Raw genomic sequence first — 17960 nt, 5'->3', positions numbered from 1 at the left:
GAAGGAAATACAGTTAGTCTTACACAGCACGACTATTGTGGAAGTCTTTTGCAAAGCTACACATATAGCCTATATTGAATTGTTTTCCTCCTCAGTGTGGATGGGTGGAGAGGGAGGAAGAGAAAGTAGTTGGGATTCAAAGTTTTAGGAACGAATGTTGAGAACTGGTTTTGCATATAACTGGGAAATAAGAAATACAGTTAATGGGAGATAGAAATCTATCTTGCCCTACCAGAAAAGACAGAAGATGAGGGTAAGGGAAGGGAGGGGATATAATAGAAGTGAGGGCATATTGAGGGAAGGGGTAATCAGAATGCAAAGCATTATGGGGTGGGAGGAGCTGAGAGATGGGGAGAAAATTTCGAACTCAAAATATTGTGGAAATGAATGTTGACAACTAAAAATAAATAAATAAGCGTTTTTTTTTTTTTTTTAAAGTGCGGTACTATTGTTCCCAGAAGAAACTTTCAAACCAAGGAGCTAAGGAATGACCCTCAGCAATGGTTGAGACAATAGCAACCTCTTCCGTTCTAAGTAACCCTCCCCCCCAAAAAAAAAGAAATATAGAAACAAACCCATGAGTCAGTCCTTTTGTTGATGTACTCCTAGACAATAAAGCTGTACCTTAAGAAAACCTTTTTGAGTAAAATTACCAAATATACTATAACCTTATGAAACCAGGAAAAATGTTCACATTTTCACTGTGGAAATTCTGTTTGCACAAGGAGAGATGGGAAGAAATAGTCATTTTACTTATGCCTCACTGTCAAAGTCTTCCCTTTCTAACTCTTCCTAAAGAAAGATGTGTATTGATTTGAAGATCCAGGAGAAGCAACCCACTAGCATAAGGCTTCACATACCTGCACGTTCAGCTCTGCTAAATCTGCTACCCTCTTGATTGATTCCATTACCAAGATATTGTGGTTTCCTGAAGGGCTGCATTGGCCTCTCCCAAAATGTTCACCTTATCTTGCCCTTGATGTAACTCCAGAGACAACTTCTGAAATACATTCTACAGGCGCTGTATTTGTTTTCTGAAGCCTCTTGGTTCTTGGAGCTGGGAAAAATCACAATTCAAAGGCTCACTGTGACCTGAGCTGGTTTGGGACTTTAGGGAGTAAAATATTTTCATGGACATTTATCACTCAGAATAGTGTTCAAGGAAATAGACCACACCAATAGAACACGTTACAGATGTACAGACGTTGTATCAGTAGAGTTCTGCTCAACACAATACCAGACAATAGTCAGCAGTGCTAAAGCATGAGATGAGTGCACAAGGTCCCATGAAACCAGCTTCACAAAACCCAATTACTGACCAATATATTACTGCAGTCCCCACAGTCACCAGCCCATCTTTCCTGCCATTCCCCACACTCCATCCCTGAAGCATCCCTTAACTTCTCCCCCACGAAAAAACAGAGAGAAGCACCTCATCTTCCAGATTGTTGAATTTCTCCTGGTACTTTTCCAGCCTGGCCTGCAGCTCCTCATGGTCAGTCTGCAGCTCGCTGAGGGTCTGCTCCCGGATATGCAGTTTCCTGGACCAGGATGAGCTGTTTCATGAGTTCCAGGGGCTTCTGCTACTGGGCATCCAACTACAGCTCTCGCTGAGGCATAGTCACCTTTCCCTGTGGGAAATCAACTCCATAAGCCACCTTCATCCAACACAAAAACTCTAGTGTTCACTTGCCCTTTTTTGGGCTGCCATTTGATTGATAATCATTTAATATCATGTGAACCTCAATAAGGGGCAGAGCCTGAACTAATCAACTAGGGGTAGCCACTTGGCCTCACAGATATCTCTTCTCTGCTCTCTGAGTAAACTCCCACAATGCCTCTTACTGTGTCAATAAGGCAAGATGAAGAAGACCAGGGCATTCTTCTATTAATGACTACCAAGGACAAGGCTCCTCACCAAAAGGCACTATCTTAAATACATATTCCTTGGACATATGTTATGTCATGTTCATGGTAAAGAAAACATAGATATCCTAGGTCATATTCCAATTAATTGCTTGTCAACTCTCTTGTCTTACTGTATTTACCACCCACTCAATTAATAAAATTCTTTTGCATATTATGGTTTAACATTTATGGAAATCACAAATTGGAGTCCTGCATCAGGATTATTTTAGCATGTGTTAAAGCCTTGTCATTCTTTAGAGCACAAAATCAGAATTCACATTCCTGGTCCTCATACATGCATGTTCGCTAGCTTTGGCCAGCCTGAAGGGAAGGAACAATGGAAATTAAATGCTACCAAGGCACTTTGCCTCTTTTAACCTAATTTTCAGGAATACCAAGTTTAATACACAAACCAAAAACAGAGAAATGCTTGAGTGCTTACTATCATGTCATATGAGTACACATCTCATACAAAATTGTTTGGTTATCTCACACTAGATCTGTGGTCTTGTTAGTGTAGAGAATTGCATGTATGTGAGCTAGGTCCAGCTCACTGGGAATGTGTATTACAGAATTTTCTGGGGAATATAGCAATGAAGTGACTTCCTCAAGGGCACACAACCAGGAAATGTCTGAGGCAGGATGTGAACTTAGGTATTCCTGGGGCAGCTTGGTTGCAATGTATAGAGTCCTGGACTTGGCGTAATAAATGTTCTGTCCACACACAGGCCTACCAGAAGCTGACACCCACATGTAAAGGGATTTCTTCTCTTTCTCCTGACACCATGAGGACACAGGTGGACCCAAAGGATTGTGCGCATGCCACCTGCACTACGTGAACAAGCCAGCTTCCAGTCATACTTCTTTGGTGCTGATCTGTAGGGCAGCTGCTTTCCACTTTTCTACACTATTGCCCTATATGTTTTCAGGCTATGGAGTCTGTTGTGCTCTCTGCACTGCAGCCATCTATCAACATTGGCAGAATACTGCTATTGACAAAGGGCTCTTTGGTTCAGGGAGAAAAGGTCCCACAAATCAACCAATGACGTCTAAAGGAATTAAAATTAAGTAGTTAGGTAAAGGAATGCACTGGGAGAAAGGGAAAGGGAAAGGCACAATGAAGTAAATTGCCTCACAACAGAGATTCAAGAACGAGGTTTTACAGTCAAAAGGAAGATTGGGGAGGTGGCAAAACCTTTATTTTAAACCTTCACCTTGAACCTTATTCTCCTCTGAACTGGCTCAGGCAAGGAATAGCATAACAAGGAATAACTCAGTTAGGTATAGAAATCCATTTCACACTATTGGAAAATAGGAGGGGAAAGGGATAGGAGAAGAAGGAGAGAGAGAGGTGGAGGCAGGAATCAGAAGCATATCGTGTTCAAGGAGGGATAAATGTGATACAGGCTCCTGGAACCTTGGTTATAAAAAGGTGAAGAGATCTTTTGGTGTTACAGAAAACACTGGACTAGGTGGTGATGGGGAGATGGACACAGTCTATCTATAAAGCCTGAGTGCTGGGGAAGAGAAAGTTCATAATTTGTTATATTTGGAAAGTTCTCAGGGAAACCCTTATCTGGTGGAGAGATTTTGAAAATCATACAAGATTTGGTACTTTGACATTTGGCACTGCAGTGCCACAAAAGAGGAAACTGATTTTGAAGAAAAAAAATTTTTGATGGAAGAACAAGAAAAGCATCCTTCAGAAATGTTCATTTAGCTGTATTGGGGTCACCAAACAGGAGAAATAGCGTACACTTCTTTAAGAAAAATGAGGGTATAAATGGTGAATGAAAATTACAATTGTGTCAAGATGAAGTTTGTAGCAGAATTGACCGAAGATAGAGGATTTCTACATAAAGACAGCCAAGAAGTTCCTCAGTTGAAGATGACTTGGATGAACATGCAGATCTGATGATGTCTCCCCCACCCCCTAGACTGCTGTATGAGATGAGACTTCTAAATGTGCAATTTATTGTTTATCTTTTTCTGTTGGGTCTCTGTATCTGTCCTTACCAAAGCGACTGCTCCCTTTGATTTGTGTATGGGTTGATCAACCTCTTCCCTTTCCTCATTTGTATATTTGTTCAAAATAATCTATACTTACTTAAAGAGGAGATGGATGAAAGGAAGAATGTGTATAGTAGAGTGAGGGAGCATTCATCAGAATGGAGATAGATGTGGAAACAAGATTTGAATAAATAAAAGAGGATGGATTGGGAGGAATGAGTACAATTTTTCTTTCCACAGACCTTATGTACTATACGGAATGAAACCAAAGTGATCCAGGCCAGAGAGTGTTTTGACTTGCAAAGAAATGCAGGAAAATAAAGTGATTGTAGAAGATACTATCAACAACAATTAGTACTAGATTATTTTCTAGCAGAGGAAGAGGGAAATTTGAGATATATCACGATGATATTTGTTTCCCTAAGTTCAGAAGAGCCACCAGTAGAATGGGAGACATAAGGAAGGAGTTATGTTTCATAGAGAAGATTACAGGCAAAGCATGGGTCCAACTGGTTTGGAACTTGTTTTGACGTTGGAAGGCAGCTAAGTAGAATAAACATGAAGTATAGCTTGGAATTCTCATGAGTATGAAGCTTACAAATATTGACTTCTCCTCCTCTAGGAAAGGTAAATGTCCATTTTCATGGTCATACATAACTTGTGGCAGAAGGGGGAACATGGTACTGGAAATTGTACATCCTGCACTCCCCAGTCAATGGGGAGATAGGGGAGGATCTTTATAGTCAGGTAAAGGTTTTTAAGGCTTACTTTTGTTTCTGGAGGGTGCTATCTTCACCCCTCCAGAGTGGGAATAAGTTATTTCTCATGTTCCTGCCTCAGAAACAGGTGTTTGGCTGAAGTCAGAAGTCTTTCATTATCCCTGGGCCCAAATTTCAGCTACCCTTACCTAGCCTCTCCCTCCATTGTCTTATTTCCAGGGAACCTTCAGCTACGTCCCATTCTTCATGCTATCAACATGCTTTTCTCTTGGTTTCTGCTGTCTTGACGCTACTCACCGAAATTACTGGTCACTCCCTTCAAGACCTCCCCTAAACCCCTCCTCCACTCACCTGAAACTACTTGACCATGCCTAGATCCCTATCACAGTCTTTCTGAACATAAGATCCAACTTGCGTCCATGATAGTGAAGGAATATTTCATATCCCTTGAATAAAGTAAGTTCACTCTGTCCTTTTGGTGACCTCTCAAGGAATATAACATAGGTGAGTCAGCCATGTATTAATGTTTTGGGAACTAGCCACTCCTGGAACACATAGATAATACTTGGAAGATTTGGCTAATCCTCCCAGTATATGACTAATTAACTTATATCTTGTGACCCCTGTATGATATCTCCCTGATGGACAAACATCTGTATTCCCATGGCCATGTTCCCGACCAGCTTGGAACAGTGTGCGGAGCCGTTGGCAAAAAGCCGTCTTTGTCTAGGTCCCTATAAAATCTCCTTGCTTAGTGTAAGTTCTTGGAATCTCACCCACGGAGAGGACGCTCTGCCTGGGACTACTTGCTCCCAATTCAGACCCTGAAAGCTGTATCCCGGGACTCCCCAGGTGAGAAAATTCAGGTGTCGGTACTTTCCTGAATTGGTGATGTTTTTCTATTTCCTCTTATATCTATGTTAATATTGCTATAATTATATTGGTATTAGGCTATATTAATTATTTCTGCTATAGCTCTAAACTGTTCATGCATTTGCCTTTTCTGTAAATCAATAAATTATCCAGCTTCTTCTTCTCAAATGGGTCTTATTGTAGGTGCGAATCTGAACCATAAATTTCCTTAATCACACAGATAGTGCCCGAATTGCATCTGGGCCTTATCCGCAGGGCTCAGGTTCTAACTGCCCCACGTGTAAGTCACAAAGACACAGATTCCCAAGAAGTCTACTGCAAATGGGAGACCTATAATCATCTTTGTCTTTGACTGACAAAGAAGGTTTGGTTCAATTTCTCCGGGAAGGACAGGGGTTGCTCTTTCAAGTTCCAAGCACCCCCAAACCTCAACACAATGACTTGCCCAAGGTCATATAGCAAGGAAGAGCCCAGTGCAGGATTTCAACCTGGCTATTGTTGCTTTTACAATGAAAAGTTTCTAACAGCATTTACATCCTGCCTTAAGATTTCCACAGCACTTTCTGGAGCTCACCTCCTGCTTTCCTCCCCATATTCCTGGCACTTAGATGCTGTGAAAGTTTTTGAACATATTTTTCACTGACGTATTAGGAAATGGTGGCTCAGAGAGCTCAGGGGGTCCTGCCAGGCTGAAAGGGGGCGACAGACCCTCCCACATGGGAGGCTGCCTCGCTGCTTCTGGGCCATCTGAAGAGTAGCTGGCAGCCCTGGGCTGAAGTGGATCTCAGGGATGAAGGCAAGGGCCTCTGACGTGACCCCTGAGGCAAGGAGACAAGAAAAGCAGGAGTGTTCTTGTGATTCTGAGCACTCAGCTGTAGGCACGCTATTGTACTAAGGATGCTAGGCTGGGGCAGAAGGAAGGCAGATCACTGGGGCCTCCATGGTCTCACCTTATCTGTGTCCCCTGAGTGCCAAGGATGGAGGGCACTGGGCTAGGCGAGGTAGCTACTGTGTCCACCAATGCCATGGCACAATGCCCTAGTCCACTGTTCCCGGAAGTGAACGAGACAGCAGACCAGCAGAACGACAGACAAAGCACCCAGCAGCTCCCAGACCAGTGCTGGCCACTTTCCTGACCCCTTGTCCCACAAATTAGCCCCCCCCCCCTCGCCTCCCACCGCAACGCCCCCAAATTTCCCTTCTCCCACCACATCGTCACCCGGAAGCACACTGCCTTCCACTGAAGCTTACACTTCTACTCAGTCTCCGGCCCCCTTGGCAGCTTCAGGGTCACCAGCGTCCTTCAAGAGCCTCCATTCTGCCTCGTCGATGGATCGTGAAGACAAGTGAGATCTCCCAGTGAGGAACAGGTAAGCAGCGAATGTTCCAAGTTCCCCAAGACACAGGCTCAACCTAGGCACTGGAATGCCAGTGCCTACAAGCCCTCAAGCCCCATCCCCTCAGTCCTGGTGAGATGGGACACAATTACTGACCTAATCAATCCTACCCCATGAATGGATTGCAGACAGTTCTGCCCAACCTAGTTCAATGGATTCCACTGAACCCACCCCAGTGTTCCCAGTCCACCATAACTACTAACCCCAGGGGCCTGGTCACACAGGAGCCTCCTTTCCCACCTCAGGGATCCCTCAGTCAACTGAGCCCCCAGTTGAATTCTCTAGGACCATCTAAGACAGGTCAGATCTGATCAGATTTTCCCATGTCCTAACCCTCCTAAGGCATGATGATGATCTCTATACACCCCACTTGAGTCCAACTTATTGAACCCATCAGGGGAACCAAGGGGTTCTGCAACAGCAGTATCCTCATCAGGAACACCACTATCATTAGACAAAGGTGCTGGAGGAGGAGAAGCTCACCTTTGGAAATGGGGACTCAGAGATGGTTCGCTGGCCAGATCTCTCAACCAGGGCTCTTCTTCTCTTTTCATTCCTTATGTATCCTGTACATAGCTTGCTTTGTATAGCGTTATTTGCATGGAGTCTCCTGTGTTAGAATGTGAGCTCCTTTCAGAGCTGGCAATGTCTTTGGCCTCTTTCTGTATTCCCAGTGCCTCACCCATTGCATGCTGGGCATCCTGATGCATATTTGGTCACTGGACCCAGAAAGTTCAGCAGGAGAAAGTGAGGTTGGTGAGGCTGTACAGCCTTCCCTCACTCAAAACAAAGTCAGCTGCAAGTCATGTCATCATTTCTCTGACGACATGGTCTTCTAAAACTAAGGACAAACACAGACCTGTGAGTAGATCTAGATGTCTTAATGGGGGTTCAACTAGCTGGGTACCTCAGCTCATCTTCTAGCTTTTGTTGACTCCTTCCGTCTCCTCTCCAAAGGAAGGTAAATTTGGATGGCCAGTGGGTCACTAGTTAACGTGATGTTAACAGAGCATATTTCTTTCTCTCTTCTTTCTTTCTTATTCTTTCTTTTTTCTTTTTCTTCCTTCTTTCTTTCCTTTCTTTCTTCATTTCTCTTTCTTTTTTCTTTCTTTCTGTCTCTCTTTCTGTCTGTCTTACTTTCTTTTTTTCTCTCCCTTCCTTCCTTCCTGCCTTCCTTCCTTCCTTCCTTCCTTCCTTCCTTCCTTCCTTCCTTCCTTCCTTCCTTCCTTCCTTCCTTCTCTCTGTCTCTGTCTGTCTGTCTCTGTCTCTCTCTCTCTCCAAACTTTAAACCAAGTGCCCTCATACATGGCACACCAATAAGTCCCTGCCCAAACTCCACTTAATATTTTTCTGAACTTTTCTGACAGAAGAGTGATTATCAGTAGTCACTTTTGCTGATTCCTTCCAGTGAGATTTACTCATTTTTTTTTCTTTTGCTCATTAAAGGGGCCATTCCTAGATTATTTCTTAAGGGGACCTATTCATTAAATGTGCATAACCACTCTCTGAGAGAGTCCCTGAATAGGACTTAGCAGAAAAGACCAAAATCTCCCATTGCATCCTGGCCAATCTCCAGTCATCATCATTAATGTCTGGCCACAGGATCCAGAAGACTTAGGAGGAAAAGGTGAGGCTGGTGACTTTGCACAGCCCTCCCTCATTCAAAACAGTGTCTAGTGCAAGTCATGTTATCATTTCTCTGTTGTCCTTCAGAGGCCTTGGAGTCCAAGTCTTTCAAAAACAAAGGACGACCACAACAGGTAGAGTTTCAATAAAAGCCCTGGTTGTGTGGAAGAAGGTGCAGTAGGACTGCCAAAGAGAGTGAGGGGAATTCTGTTTTAAAGGGCTTGATCCATGACTGGGCAAGTTGGGAGAGTACCAACCCTTGGTAGCATCTTTCGAGTTAGGTAGATTAATGTTTGAGAGAATTCACTTGTGAATCCAGGTGATTCTGGGAGTTTCTCTTAAGGACCTCATTAAAAGCTTTTTCAATTTCTTTATTAAGATGGGACTAAGTATTTTATTTTCTCTCCTGTTGGTCCGGACAAATTACATTTTCGTAAATATTCACGTCTTTCTCTAAAATTATTTCATATATTGATATATAACATCTCCTTTAAATTGTTTTAACTTTACATTAATTAGTGATAAAGTGATGTTTGCATTTTGTTTTTTAGGTAATATTTATCTTGAAATATATCCATCTCCCTCCTAGAGACTTCCTTTAATATAAAAGATTCAAAAACGTATAGCACAACTAGCCAATACATCAAAAAGTTTTTACATTAAATGCATTATTTCACACTAAATTTAATACTAATATTTCATACTAATAATTATTTCATACACTTCAACATTCCAATGAAGGGAGGGAAATAAATTTCAATATCTATTCTAAATGAACAAGAAGGTCATTAGTATTTCACAGCATTCAGCTCAATTTGTATAGTAGTTCTTGACATTCACATTGTTAAATGATTGTGCACATGGTTTAAATGGTTCTTCATATGTCAGTTTCTATTGGAACCTATGTCTTCTCATATAAAGAAGGATGATCAAGGAGCATATGGACGCTGAGTTGGGGCATTTAGCTACATTCCTAGCCTAATTCCTCAGGCTTCCCAAAGAGGTTGAAGGCAAAGTCCTGGGTAGCTGAGTCCTTCAGTTAGGCTGAGCAGAGAAGAAGTGGAGATTGTGTCAGGGCAGTGGCTTACTCACGTGCTTAGAAAGTGCATGTCCTCCCTGTGAGTGCTTGCAGAATGTTTGTGTCTTCTAGGAAGGGGCTGGACACTGTCTGACGTTCTGTTGGCCCTTCTGTAGACACCAAGAAAGGGCTTGTGTCCCCTCCACCATCTGTTGGCATGGTGCTGGGAGCAGTGAAAGACAAGGCAGCTGAATTTGCCTCTGCTCCTGCCCGAGTATCCCATAATAGTATGGCCTTCCAAGGCTCACTAGATCCTTGGCTGACTGTGGGCTCTGCTGGATTCAAGGAACGTGGGAGGTTTACGGGACAAACAAGAGGATTTCTCAGGTGAAGCTGATATTTCTATGACAAAATCTACTGATCCTCTGGGTGTCTCAGATCTGAGCCCATTTGTGATCATGGCCGCAATGAGAAGTGTACCCCATATGGGAGCTGAGCCTGGAGGGATTTCTATGCTAACTGTCTTTCTTACAGTCTCAGAAACAGAATCTCTCACTATGGAGCTAGGCATGAGGATGCTGGTAGACTGTTTTCATTTGCTTGTCACATTAGACTCACTAATCCATGAACTGTGCTCCTGGAGAATACTACAAGCAGAGGAGTTGGTTAGTATGTGGACAGGTTTGGTGTTATTCTCATAGGGATATACATTTCCTCTCAGTGGGATTCTTTCATTCCTTGGGATAACATCCAATCACCTGAATCTCGCTTTCCTCTCCAAAGCACATCACAGGCACTTCTTCCTATAGAGTACTCTCATCAGCTCTGCTGTGGCCCTGAAGCTAAGCTCTGGCCATTTCTCCTCGAACGTCATTACTGTCCTGATGCCCACACTAAAGACTAGTCTTGCAGGATTCAAGCTTAGTCCCTAGAACGTCTGCCCTGGACTTCCGCGATCCCCATTGGTGTGTCACCCTACTCATCTATTTTTTTTTTTTTATCAAATTCAAGGTCATGCTCTCTTGTACACGGGTACACTTTCATCCCCCGGATCCTCTCCAGATCTGAAAATGTTACCCAATCCTGTCTCTCATTCTTCTCTAATGTCATGTGTCCATGTACTCCACTTGTTCCCCAGGTAACACTCCTTCATGATGTATAACTCAGTTGCATCTCACTGGCTACCACTCCTTTCTATGCCTTGTCTCCCCCATTAGATGCAAATTCCTTGAAGGCTTACTGCCAGAGGAGCTCAATTTCACAGTTTCCCTATCTTTGCTGATATAAGCTGTGACCTTTGACAATGCAGAGATAAGGTTCCCAATAAGGCCAGTGTCCACTGCAAGGGCAGTGTGACCATCTAGGGCAGAAATGCATTTGACTTTCAAGCTCCTGGGTAGTTTTCTGTGGTGCTGGAACAGTGACTTCAGCAAGCATTTTGAAAAGAAAAGTAGCAGCACTGGTGCCTCTTTCAAGCAAGTGCTCACTTGGCCCAGTGGATAATGCTTAGTCAGCGTGTGTCCACAGGACTAGTGCCATGTGTTATGGGGTTTTCTGAAGGGCAATCCAAGGTGAGATAGGTCCTGCTGGGTTCTGTCCATGAGATGGCACCATTGGAATCCTGGCCTTCCTCCAGCCCTGAGATCAGAGTGGAATCTGATAGAGTAACTGTGTTAGTGACCTCGACTGCAGTACAAGACAATGGATCTCCTAAGGGGCTTTGGTGATGATAAATGAACTTTGAATTTCAGAGAGGATGGTCTGGGACACAGCAGACACACTTGAACCTCATCTCATATGGACAGGAGACCCTGCAGTCCCCCCTCCTACCCATTGCCAAGTAGAGGAAGGGCTTATATCCCTGGCAGTCAGAATGACCTCAGGACTTATTGGAGTCTCTTGGGCAATTGTTGGAGGAGGTATGGCTGAGCTCAATTCAGCTGCTGTGTTGAGCCCTGGAGGAGTTGACGTGATACTTATTATCATCCTGCATGGAATCATGCGCTCTGTAGTCAGCGGAACCTCTCAGCTCCCTTCTGCCTGCATGTGGAACAATATGAGCACCAGTCCCAACAAAATTGAGCCAGTCGTGTTCACCAATGAACCTCCAGGATTAGTGTTTGAGAAGAGTTGATCTTCAGTAGAAGTGGTGGTCGATGGTTCAGTTGTGCTTTTCTCTGACACTCTACTTGGCAGATCAGTGTTGAGAGTGGCCACAGTCTGAGAGGGTCAATATCTGGGATTTTGGTGATAAAGGTGAGACTTATGGTATCAGGTCTTGGGGCAGGTGAGCTAATGTTCACTGTAAAGGGAATCGTTTCAGTTGAATTTAGGGAAGTTGAAGAAGAGAGTGTCCATGGCCATGCAGGGGTGGCATCTGTCTCAGTGATGGTGAGATCACTGGCGTCACCTTTAGTAGGTGAGGGAGAAATTGTGCTTTGTCCAGGAAAAACCATGCAACTGCTGCTGGTGGTAAGAAGCAGGGTTGAGTTCACTTGAGCTCCTGTGCTGTCACTCTGGAGCCACAGAGATATCTCCAGTCATCTTGACTGTGACAGTATGGACTTTGCTCCATTGTGGCCAAAGGGAGAACTCAGGTCCTCTCTGAGTGTCCAATTGGGACTGCAGATGGTTAGCCGCAATCACCGGTGGAAGGGAGCAAAGAGTGATACCTAACCTCCTTGGTTCTTCTCCCAAAAGGGAAGCTGAGGACATAGGAGATCCAGGTAAAGGAATGATCAGTGAAGCACCTTTGTTACTTTCTCCCACTGTACCCAGAAGCCCTTGGTTCTAGTGGTCTCAAAATAAAGAAAGCCCACATCTGTGACCTTGCTGCTGAGGATGACACTTGGGCTTTCAGTTCCAGGATTATTCAAGCTTATGGCCTTGGACTTGTAAGTATCCCTAAGAGAAAATGACTGGAGACAAAGGGGCAAAGTAGACATAATATCTAACAATCCTGGTCAGATCTGTAGCTTCAGCAGAGGTCAAGGACTAGAGGACCTTTGTTTTCATTCCAGGCAGAGCCCCATCAATGCGGGTGATGGAGTCAGCAGGTGCTGGTGAAGTCAAAACCAAGGATGATTCTGTTTCTCCTTGACGCCTGACCCTGGAAGTAGTTGGAGTGTGTGATGGAGTTATGTAGGCAGCTGACTCTGGCCTAGACCCTCACAAAGGACTTGACATGGAGTTAGCTGTGCTCTCAGCCAGAAGAAACATCCCTGGGATGGTCTGATGGTCTTCCACACTGATGTGCTGCGAGAGGCCAAACTACCATGTCAATTTGCACTGTCATCTAGTTCCCTACTAACCTATCTGCAAAAAATGAATTCCCACAAAAAAAAGCACCTTCAGTTTTTCATTCTTTCCCTGATAATATTCTTCCTTATTTCTTCCCTTTTTCTCTTCAAGTTCATTGAGATAGCTATTTACAAAAGGTGTTTCCATTTCCATTTCTCCCACTCCCTTTTTATCTCTACAGTCTGGTTGCTAAGTTTCATAAGCAAAATGAAATTGTCCTCGCTAATGTTACTATAAAACTCGTCATTGCAAAAAGAAATGACCTTTTCTCAATCCTCATTCTTCTTCATCTCATTGCAGCCTTTCCTTCCATTCTCCTACTTTCATTGATATTCTCTTCCCTTTAGATTTTTATGACAATACTCTCCTGGTTCTTTGGCTGAATCCTGTCTCAGTCTTTTTTGCTACATTCTCACCCAAGTCATCAATGCGAATTTTGGGTATTGTATATTAGGGCTCTGAGTTGGGCCCTTGTTTTTTCTTTTTCTAGGAGATTTTGTAAGCTCCTGGAAATCCGTCCTGAGAACGGATGATTCTCAGATATACTCATCTACCTTTAGCCTCTCTAGTGATCTGCAAACTCATTACTCCTTTTGGACAACTGCCTGTTAGAAATCTTGAACTGGTTGTCTTGTCCGTATCTGAATCGGAACACATCCAAAACTCTACTCATTTCCTTTCCCCCCCAAAATTCATTTCGTCTCAATTTCCCAGTTTCATGCTCTCCCCATCTTCCAATCACCCAGGCTCACAGCCCGGAACTACTTACTTTCACGCCCAAACCCATATCCAATCTTTTGTTAAGGAATATAGGTCTTGCTCTCTTAACACCTCTCCTATATGCTCCTTTACTCATATGACCCTATCATCCTCCTGGTGCAAGCCCTCATCACCTCATTCCTGGACTATTGCAGTACCCTTCTTGTGGATTTTCTTGTCATAAGACACTCTTGTCCATCCTCTACTCAGCCACCAAAATGATTTTCCTAAAGCTCTTGTCTGACCATGTCATTTTACCATTCAATGAAATATAATGGCTTCCTGTTCCCTCAAGAATCAAATAGAAAGTGCTAGTTCACATTCAGAGCCTGTCCCTCCTTTTATTTGTCAATCTAATTGTACTTTACTCCTGCATTCTGCCAGTGACACTGGCCTTCTTGCTCTTCCTTGCATTGACTCACCATCTCACAACTCAATATATTTTTACTGACTGTCTTCCATCCCTGGAGTCCTTTCCCTCTGTATTTTTCTGGCTTCCTTCAAGCCCTTGTTAATCTTCCCCCCTTACTGTAGAAAGGCATCCTCTTCCTGTCTGTAGGAAGATGCGATCTTAATAGACATGATGCCCTTAAAAGCTAAGTGCATGCAGTTCTTTAATTCTTACGACCTCACAGAAGTGGGAAGAGATGAAATGGGAGAGCTCTCCCGATCACCATTAAAACAGTATAGTTTCCTTTTCAGAGACAAATGAAACAGTATAGTATAGATAGAGAGGAGGTAAATGTTGCAATATATATAGCATGTGGGGAAAGTACCAAAACAAAGTATCCTTATATAGAAAATGATCCTATTTGTATTTAGTCTCGAGAAAAGAAAATTCTCAAATTTGTAATAGTAAATTCACAAAAGAGAACACAGAAAAGATCAGAGCATCTATAAATATTAGCTTAAACATAGTTTAGTAAACCAAAACAAATATGGAGAGATTTGAAAATGATTCATCTTACGTAAAACAACAAAGCTTTACTGGGACTTCACTACAAAGCATTTCTTTTTTTTTTTTTTTTTGAAACGTATGTCAATGAAAGTTCTCATTTGATTTCAATAAAGGTATTACTTATACAAATAATATGATAAATATAAAATAATGAAAACTTCATCACTTAATCAGGGAAATTCGAAAACTTTAAGAAGAGCCCTCCCAAAATCCCTTACAAGGTTATTGCAGTTGCCATAGTACTATTTATGATTGGCACCTTTCACAATGTCATAGGCGCTCTGCTATTAGCTGGATATATCAGCAAAGGTGGGGCAGAATGAGTCATTTCTGTTCTGGTAATTGAAATTCTGGTATTCCTGCCAGGATTCTACCTTTTGTGCATTGCCTACTATGTTTCCAAATGCTACACGGGCTACTCTTACAATGACATTCCAGATTTTGATGACTGGAGTCTACTTTGGTCCAGAAAAAAAAAAATTGCTTTTGGGAATAAGCTTATCACTGAAAAGCTGAACCCATGGAAATTTAAATACCAGTGGGTCAGAGAATTCTCTAGTTCTCTAGCAGTTACTTTACCAAGGTCATTGCTAAGCTCTATGGGGTTATCCCAAAGATGTGAACTGAGCTTGCAATTAGAGAAATAAGTTTCCTTACCTCCTGTTCTGAGATAAGGTTTTTGAGGAGGCAGCTTTCCCATACACATATACAGATACATATTTTCCAAAGCAGTTGTGGAAAGGAGAATAGAATCATTCAAAAATTTTTTTTGGTAAGACATGTCCTTTTTAGTCTGAGGTTCATCATCAGGTGGGCTTGATGATGACGAATTTTTCTGTTGCAGATTCTTTTGGAGACCGTCAACAGAGTTATAGAGAAGTAGCTGGATTTCCCTATTTGAATACATGTGTGTGTATATGAATAGATGAATACATACATATATGTGTATATTCACATGTACATATACACACAAACTTATATAGTAACAGGAATTTGGTGAGGAAATGGCCAAATAATGGTTTGGTTGAAAAGAGACTGAATCTCTCAACTGTAAGTTGAAAATGTTGACATTTTAGCTTTTATTTTTGGAAATAGTTTGTCATTAACAACATGATTTGTGTCAAATAGAATATGTAATGTGTTTAATTTTATTTTGTTAAATAATTATTTGAAAAACTCCAAATGACTCATTTAACCCATGAAGCTATTTTTTCCATTGTCCTCCAGTAGAACACATCTCAGTAAAACTAGGCATAATCGAATGACAATCCACGATCATTCCAACTTGCTTTTTGAAGTGTCACACAAATTAGGAATTTTGAATGTCTAAGAAGATATTTTGCAGTTTTTCATCTTCCTGATATTCTTGCTAGGCCTTATATGTTTCATGAAGGCTTGATGTCTATACCATGGGGCATTTTGTCCTCTGATGATAAGGATGTGCCATGCTTTTATCATTATTTTAATTTTTTTTACCAGTTGTTAGTATTGCTAATTTTTTTAATGAAAAAATAAGGTTGGGGTAATCATAATTTAGTTGTTTTATAAATTGCTTTATTAGTACCTTTTGCTGTTTTCTTATTGTTAAGAGATACAGGCTCAGTCACTTGAAGTCTACTCTTGGCCAAAGTAGGCTGATTATTTCATTGTTGCAGGGAGTGAGTACATTTAAGAGAAGTTAAAATGTCAAAGTCAGAGCTCTAGATTTAATACTTGTAAAACCTGTGCCTTATATTGGACATTTAATAGACTTGATTATCATGTTGCATTTCAGTCTATGAATCACATATAGAATGTATCCTCTACTATCTTCAATTCAGGACACCAGCGACCAGATTCCCACTGGGACAATTGGCCAGAAATCAAGACACCCTCTCTCACACACAGTCAACCTATTTTTCAAGAAGAGCCACTGCTGTACCTAAGACATCTGCAGGAGTGAACGTGGCAACCAGGAGCCTGTTGCTCGCCTTGACTTCAGATGAAACAACAGCTACCTCTGACTCAAGTACTCCTTTACAAACCAGCCTGACTGGGAGACTTTCCTCTCTTCTCCCAATCATCCCATCTAGAGCACCAACAACTACCAGGGAGAACTCCAGTATGGGATCAATATCTATAGCAATTCCACCAGATGTCCTCTGTACAACTGCCTCAGCTTCAGGGATGGGCACCAGTCCTCCTGCCTCCATGTCCTTCTCTCCTTCAACTTTCAGGAGAAAACCCTGCACCAACTCCAGGACAACCTGAGGTCACTACCCCAGAGAGGTCAGACTCTCAGATGTGAAGAGAATCTGGCTCAGCTGCCCAGCACCATCCTGGTATAAGGATCATCCCAATACATGTTTGTCCTTGGCACCCACAAAAGGGATATCTGGGCCCATAACATTGTCTGTTACCTTTGTGGAGAATATACTCAAACCCCACACAACTCTCAAATATCAAACACATTCCTTGAGACCTCCAACTTTTACAAGGCCAGAGACAACATTCATTGTTGCCCTCCATGATGTAAGACAGGGAGCCAACCATTCTACAACTATCCCCTCACCCAACACGACAAGAGCCCAGACAAGCCAAACTCTACCTCCTACCAATGAACACAGGGAGACTTTGCATTCTGAGGAGCCAGCCAGATAACTTGGACCAGTGACTGGAGATACATCGTTTCCTCCTAGTGTTAGAAGAGATCCATGGAAATTCCAAAGATCAGGCACTATTTTCCTATAAAATTTAGAACAGGAATCCTATTTTTAAAAGTATCATTATGCTTTAAGCATTAATTATTTTTATGTGATACTAACTCTATTTTTTAAAAATTGTTTTTGTTTCCCTACTAATTTTTTATTTATCTCAGTATTTATTTTTTACCCTTTAATAACAATTCTTGCTCTGTGTCCAAATTTGCAGTTTGTGTAATCACTGGCTTTTATTTGTGGAAGATGAATAGCTTCGTACAGTCTAATAGCAGTTCCCATTATCTATGATTTTTCACATATGCAATGGGTGCCATTTCGTTTCCGCTCCCGCTGCTGCCTCCCAAGGGGGCCTGAGCTATGGAGACTCCCTACTCCCCTCCTGGCAAGCCAAAAAGTCTCCCTCACTCACCCTGGCGCCTGTGGGTGGAGGGATCTGCGAGGCTGCTGGAGACTCCCTCCCTGAAGCCTGCCTGTATCTGCTCCTCTCAGTGGCTCAAGGCCAAGGCAGGACTGGGCTGGGCTCCAGGTCCAGGGCGTGACAGACCTTTCGTAGGTTTTTCAGGGCTTTCTGAAACAGAAATCTCCTCCACTCCATTGTTCTGTGGCTTCTGCTGCTCCAGAATTTGTTGGGAGTTCTTCTTTACAGATATTTTATGGGCTGTGGGTTCAAAGCTACCATACGTGTATCTTTCT

At 42.5% G+C, this 17960-nt stretch overlaps 1 protein-coding gene across 5 annotated transcripts in view; it reads right to left on the bottom strand.

The window, feature by feature from the left end:
* The window catches only part of LOC140524853 (golgin subfamily A member 3-like), a 65251-nt gene that overhangs the window by 40413 nt on the left and 6878 nt on the right, over positions 1 to 17960 (bottom strand). Inside the window, exons 2-4 of one of the 5 annotated variants that reach the window (XM_072639694.1) lie at positions 7391 to 7517; positions 1433 to 1631; positions 861 to 1057 (exon numbers count right to left, since the gene is read on the bottom strand). The exons of 1 other annotated variant lie outside the window; for it this stretch is intronic. The gene's annotated coding sequence lies outside the window, so the exon portion shown is untranslated. Of the gene's footprint in view, positions 1 to 860; positions 1058 to 1432; positions 1632 to 6084; positions 6329 to 7390; positions 7518 to 17960 lie in introns of all 5 variants that reach the window. 3 more of the 5 variants (XM_072639693.1, XM_072639691.1, XM_072639692.1) reach the window with 3 other exon arrangements.

The sequence above is a fragment of the Notamacropus eugenii genome, chromosome 2, assembly GCF_028372415.1.
Source record: "Notamacropus eugenii isolate mMacEug1 chromosome 2, mMacEug1.pri_v2, whole genome shotgun sequence".
Taxonomy (NCBI): domain Eukaryota; kingdom Metazoa; phylum Chordata; class Mammalia; order Diprotodontia; family Macropodidae; genus Notamacropus; species Notamacropus eugenii.
The sequence above is the reverse complement of the archived record's forward strand: the minus strand, read 5'-3'. Positions and strand labels throughout refer to the sequence as shown.